Below are 6452 nucleotides of genomic sequence, written 5' to 3' on the forward strand. Positions count from 1 at the left end.
GCTTGACCGGCACAGCGTTGCCCACTTTTATGTACCTATTTTCTTTTAATCAAACTATTTTAGGAAATAAAAATAAATCTACATGTATAAAATGCTAATGTCTGTGTCGTCTCTACTGAAGTAACGACTTGCTCTAGGAAGTTTCTTTTTTTACTAAAAAATAGCTAATTTGCTTTTCTAAAAACTGTCGTCGCCGGATTTTTTGTTTTTCATTTAATTAAAAAAAAATAAATAAAAAGTATTTTTTTTTCTGATGTCGTGGCGGATGCGCCAGGCTTCAACTAGTCAATTATAAATATATAAACAGTTATTATTTACATTAACAAAACTCACCTTCTTAACAGCACTTAAGGGACATAAAGGGCCATTACTACCGCTTTCCCGTTCAAAATATTCTAATAAAGTTGCGATGAGCTTTTACGTCTATTGAGCTATCTTGTACACTTTGCACTAAAAGAGATTCTAAAAAGAACAATGTTCGACTGCAAGCTCCGCTAGTAAACATTTTCAAGTAAAGTAGCACAAAACTACTTATTTAAACCAAAAACTCGTAATACAAAACTAAAGTATCAAAACGAATGACAATGTCAGGAAATAAATAAAAATATATCCATGGTTGGCAACAATGAATTTAAAAATCGCGCCCTCGATTACGTAACTAAAAATTTAATTGATATGAAATATACCTCTAGTTTTCATGCTAGATGTCATTATTTAATCGTATTAAGTGTAACGTGTTATTTTGAACTTATTTCTTTCTTTGGTCTTGGCGGTTGAACGCCCCGTGGCTTCGTGCCCTTTAAGACCAGCCGCCACTGCTCTTTTTATATTTTATTAATCATTTCTAACCAAAAGAAGATGTATTTTACTTAGGCAGTGTTCTATAACACTATCAAATTTCTTTGTCAAAGATCTTTTATACATATAAGATATTTGATGAAAAATTTGATAGTGTTAATATACAATCTTTTATAAAATCACACATATATTACACTATCAAATTCATCATAAAATATCTTTTAAATAAAACCTTTGACAAAGAAATTCTACAGTGTAGTAGGGGTCTCTAATTACATTTTATAAAATTTGTACATTATACCGTGAAATTCTTCATAAAATCTCTTTTAAATGAAATCTTTGACTAAGAAATTTTATAATGTAATAGAAGCCTAATTTTTACAAAATATATTCAGGCAATAATATTTGTTTAAAGGTAAGAATAACAGGTTGCTTCGGTCTGTAGTCTGTATTATTAAGTGAAACCATAGTGAAACACATTTATTTATTAATGCCTCTATATTTCGTTGTGGTTACTAACATCGTCACGAAGTACCAAGCTGCAAGAAACATTATTCTTTTTTACAAAGCAACAGGGGCGGATACAGGAATTTATTTTAGGGGGGGGGGACCCAAAAAAAAGTAACGTAGAATATGCTTTTTATGGCGTCATTTTTAACCCAAAAGGCTAATATTTAACCAAATTTACAGGTTTTTGGGGGGCCCGGGCCTCATGGGCCCCCTCTGTATCCGCCACTGCAAAACAATATTTGTAAAAAGAATAGGAATAAATTGGTTACTAACCTGCGCTGTCTCCTCAAGGAACATCTCAGTAGATTGAAGCTGAGAAACAACGGCGAATGCAGATTCTGTGGGGAAAATGGGGAAACACCAGAACACCTTATCACTAAGTGCGCCGAGACGACAACCGTTCGTGCAATAAACTGTGGTAGGGCTGATGTCGAAGATGGAGACCTGGTCTCTGTCTTAGATTCTGTCTTAGATTCTGTCTTTTGTTAAAACCCTTTGACGGTATAATGAGTTATTCTTCTTTTTAGGCCGCCGTCTCCCTTCGGAGGTTGGCGATCCAACTGGCTATGATGGTGCGTGAAACCGCACCTCTGAAAATTTCAATTGATGTTCTTCTGAACCAACGACGCAGATCCTTAAGCCAGGAGTTTTGCCTTCTTTCCACTGATCTCCTGCCCTCAATTTTGCCTTCGATGACCAGTCTGAGCACCTCGTATCGATCACCCCACATGATGCGACCGACGTACTATAACTTCCTTTCCTTCACTGTTGATAGGAGCTCTTTGTCTTTGTCCATCCGCCTGAGCACTTCCTCATTTATCACTCTATCCATCCAGGATATAAGCAGCATACGACAATAAAGGTACATCTCAAAAGCGTTAATGCGATTTTCCAGTCTGATTGAGTGTCCAACTCTCAGAGCCGTAGAGAAATACTGGAAAGGTATGCGCAGTTCGAGGCTTAGATCTCGGCTGGAGAAGAGGGTTTTCATGGAAGCAAAAGTACGTCTGGCCTGTTCGATCTTAGCTAAAATTTTAGTTTTGGGGTCGCAAGCGTCGTTAACGAGGGTTCCTAGATACTTTATGGACAATACTTGTTCTAGTACCTTGTTAATTCTGAGGACAGTCTTTCCCGGTGTTTTGGAAAATACAACAAGTTTAGTTTTGTTAACATTGATGTGTAATCCGTACTATAAATAATATTAGAAACATCCCCTAAAAAGTGACAGCGACCGACTAGATTTTATCCTAAAAAAATTAGAGCAGCCCACTAGATTCTCTATCTAAAAATGTTTTTTGTCCTGACATGTAATGCTTTACATTTTATTTTTTAATTTCAAATCGGTGAGTTTTATCAAAAAAACATAAGAGATACCGCCTCAGAGTAGATGTTAAAAAGCAGTGGGGATAATACACACCCCTGCCTGACGCCCTTCCTAATTGCTACTTCATCAGATGTTCCGCCATCCGCCTTCATGTCTGTAGTCTGGTTCCAGTATAACTGGGTGATAATGCGTAAGTCCCCCTCATCCACCCCGGTGGTTCTAAGAATCTCGGCAAGTTTTTGATGCGACACACAGTCAAAGGCCTTTCTATAATCTATAAAGCAGGCATATACAGGGTGTTTCAAAACAAATGCGAAAAACTTCAGGGGGCGATTCCTTGTTCAAAATAAAGGATAGTTTGCTTCATAAACGTTGGGTCAAAAGTCAACCATTAGGGAGATATCGCGGTACAAAGATGGCGGAAAAATAATGTTTTTATTTTTTATCTTGAAAACGAAAAGAGATAGTCTAATGAAATTTTATGGGAGCATTACTGTTACGAAAACACACTTTCTGGTAATTTTTTCACTTTTTTAAAGTGAGTGGAAGGTGTTGAAATAAACTACCCCTATCATTCTTGTTAACGAAATTAAAAAAAAGCTTATCAAACACATGCAAAAAAATTAATTTGGATAGTTTAGTTTATTTAGAAACTTTTTTATCTCTTGTGTTTCTTTGATAAAACTCGCCGATTTGAAATTAAAAAATAACATGTAAAGTATTACATGTCAGGATCAAAAACATTTTTAGATAAAGAATCTAGTGATAATAACGATAATAATAAGAATCTAGATAACAACGTATTGCAGTAGAGTAATGTCAATAAAATAATATTAGAAACATCCTAAAAAGTGACAGCGGCCTACTAGATTTTTTCCTAAAAAAATTAGAGCAGCCACTAGATTCTCCTGTTATTTTTATTAATTTTTTTGCATGTGTTTGATAAGCTTTTTTTTAAATTTTGTTAACAAGAATGATAGGGGTAGTTTATTTCAACCCCTTGCACTCATTTTAAAAAAGTGAAAAAATTACCACAAAGTGTGTTTTTATAACAGTAATGCTTCCATAAAATTTCATTAGTCTATCGTTTTTCGTTTTCAAGGTAAAAAATAAAAACATTATTTTTCCGCCATCTTTGTACCGCGATATCTCCCTAATGGTTGACTTTTGACCCAACGTTTATAAAGCAAACTACCCTTTATTTTGAACAAGGAATCACCCCCTGAAGTTTTTCGCATTTGTTTTGAAACACCCTGTATATCGACGTTCATGTCCCTGCATCGCTTTGTAATAAGGTTTAGTGTAAAAAGAGCCTCGCGCGTGCCAACTCCATTCCTAAATCCAAACTGTGTATCGCCAACCTGTCCTTCGCATCTGTTGTATATATGGGTATGAATTATGCGGAGGAATTTTCTATCTTCCTTACCTAAAAAACCAAACGCTTCTCAATGTGATGACCACCGGTTAATCAGCCCGATGTCCGGTTGATCAACCTGATGTAGCAATTTTCGTATCATTTTTACACATTTTAAATTTGGTAATGTTTGAATACGGGGGTTTCTTCGCACCCTCTTCCCATCTAAGGGGTGCCCCGGACTGAGGGCCATTTCTAAGTTTACTTTAGCCATGTTGAACAGTGGAATAAGTAGTGAGGTGGTAATTCCGTTTCCCTTCATCACCGCAGTGTGGAAATCTTTAGGACTGTTACAGATATGCCTTCCACATCTATTGTAGCGCTGTGTATGAATCCCATCTTCTGCACTTCCACATGGTATTGTTGCCGCTGCTGCCCGCCAACAATTTTTCGCCATATCTGGCTACCCTCACTTGGTTTAGCCTGCGGACCAACGCAGTTTACCGGGGTGTGGCGCTCGGAGCCAACAAGTGAGAGCTGAAGACCTTGTGGAGACCAGTGCGTTGAAACCACCCTCGTAAAACGTCCAGGTGTGGCCGTTTCGTGCAAATACTACTCCTACAACGTCCCCCCAACACCCCACTTGTTATAACTCAAGAAAAGGGAACGCACAATAGATCTGTAAGGTCGCGGTGATTAACCCCTCTCCTGAACATTCTACATTCTACAAACCTGCGACTAAATAGTCGGCCGACTGAGAATTGCCTGTCAACGCATAGCCCAAATTAGCAGCAATTATTATTATTTAAATGTTGTTCAAATTTAACATAAAAAATATAAGAATAAAAAAATATGTCATAAACATGATTCTTACATGGTTTTTATGCTTAAAATTAAATCGTATTTGTATTTCAATACATCTGAGATTAATTTTAGTTATATAATTATTGAATCTTGCAAATACTTTTTTTGTTAGTATTAAATAAAAGTTTGATAAACAAGGTCGTGAACAGTATTTTATCAGATATCGGCTTTATATCATAATTGGCGAATGCGCTGGGCAATAGAATATTTCATTGGAATTAAATGTTGAATTATAATATTCTCGTTGATATATCCTTAAATATACTACTTAAATAGTAGCGAAAAATACCTACTATATATTTGAAACTTTAATATTGAGTAGGAGTACGTTCCTTAATTCTATTTAATTTAGTTCAAATTGTAATTTTTACTTAGTGCTGATTATTAATTTTCCTTTTTGTGGTTTTATTGTTAATAATATTAGGTACATAAAAGTGTGTAATTGAGTTTGAAAATAGAGTACGTATAATAAAATTTTAAGAACGTTTATACGGTATATTATTATTATTTGTGGATGAGCTGGTTTTCACGATTAGATCAAATAATTTTGCCAGACGTTATATTGTCATTAAAGATGAAATCTCTACTCTTAAATGTGTTTAGTGTATCTACGTTGTAGCACACTGTGGTTGTAGGTTGTGGGTAAATCCATAAAAAAATTATAAACATAAATAAAAAATATTACAACGAACTTGAAGTGACCTTGCATCTCAAAATATTACGTAATTTCTATGCAAGTCTGTAATTTTATGTGCGAATATGTACAATATACAGGCTCGGCTAGGTTTGGCTTTGGCTGCGGATTTTAGAGTGTAGGAAGAGTGCATGTCAATTGTCAATACGCTCAGTAAAATAAGATATACCGAACAAAGAAAGCAGAGCAAGTATTTTTCTAAGCGCATGATATACAGGGTGCTAGAAATTCGAGGTACGAGGGTATCTCGGGAACCGTAATAGATACGAAGATAGTTAAATTGGCGCGAAATTGCGCCTTGGGAAGTTCATCAAGATGTCATCAAAAAAGTTTTAAAAATTTTAACGATTGCTGAGTATTTGGAAAAAAACGATTTTTTTTGAAAATCAATTTTATTTTTTTCTGTCGTTACTTTTTAGAAAACCAAAAAACTAATTACACTTGGAAACATTTCTTTATATTGTCACTTGGTAAAAGCCTAAATGTCAAGAGACAAAACAGGTATTAAGCGGCCCATACATTATCAAACAAACTGCGCAACACAGGCTGTTGCGCAACGAGTTGCCAATGTATGGTAACGTTTGATGCGTTGCGCAATTATTTGATAAGCTTCAAGAATTTTTGAATTCTTTTGTGCAACAGGCGTTTGCGCAGCGCGTTGTGTAGTGTATGTGTGTGTTGCGCTTCATTTGTGCAATATTTTAGTTCTTTCATCCAAATTCTTTGTTTTCTTTTTCGTTTTTTGGTATCATTGACATCATCTAGGGTATACAGGGTGTCCCAGGCTGAGCGTGCATTAGAAGTTTCTAGAGAACCACAATATCTAGATCGGAGATTTTTTGCACATCATTGTTTTACAACGAGATCTATCGATTAAAAATATTTTCAATATGGCGGCACTTCCGGAA

The sequence above is a fragment of the Sitophilus oryzae genome, unplaced genomic scaffold (genome assembly GCF_002938485.1).
Source record: "Sitophilus oryzae breed Bouriz unplaced genomic scaffold, Soryzae_2.0 scaffold_810_pilon_pilon, whole genome shotgun sequence".
Classification (NCBI taxonomy): domain Eukaryota; kingdom Metazoa; phylum Arthropoda; class Insecta; order Coleoptera; family Curculionidae; genus Sitophilus; species Sitophilus oryzae.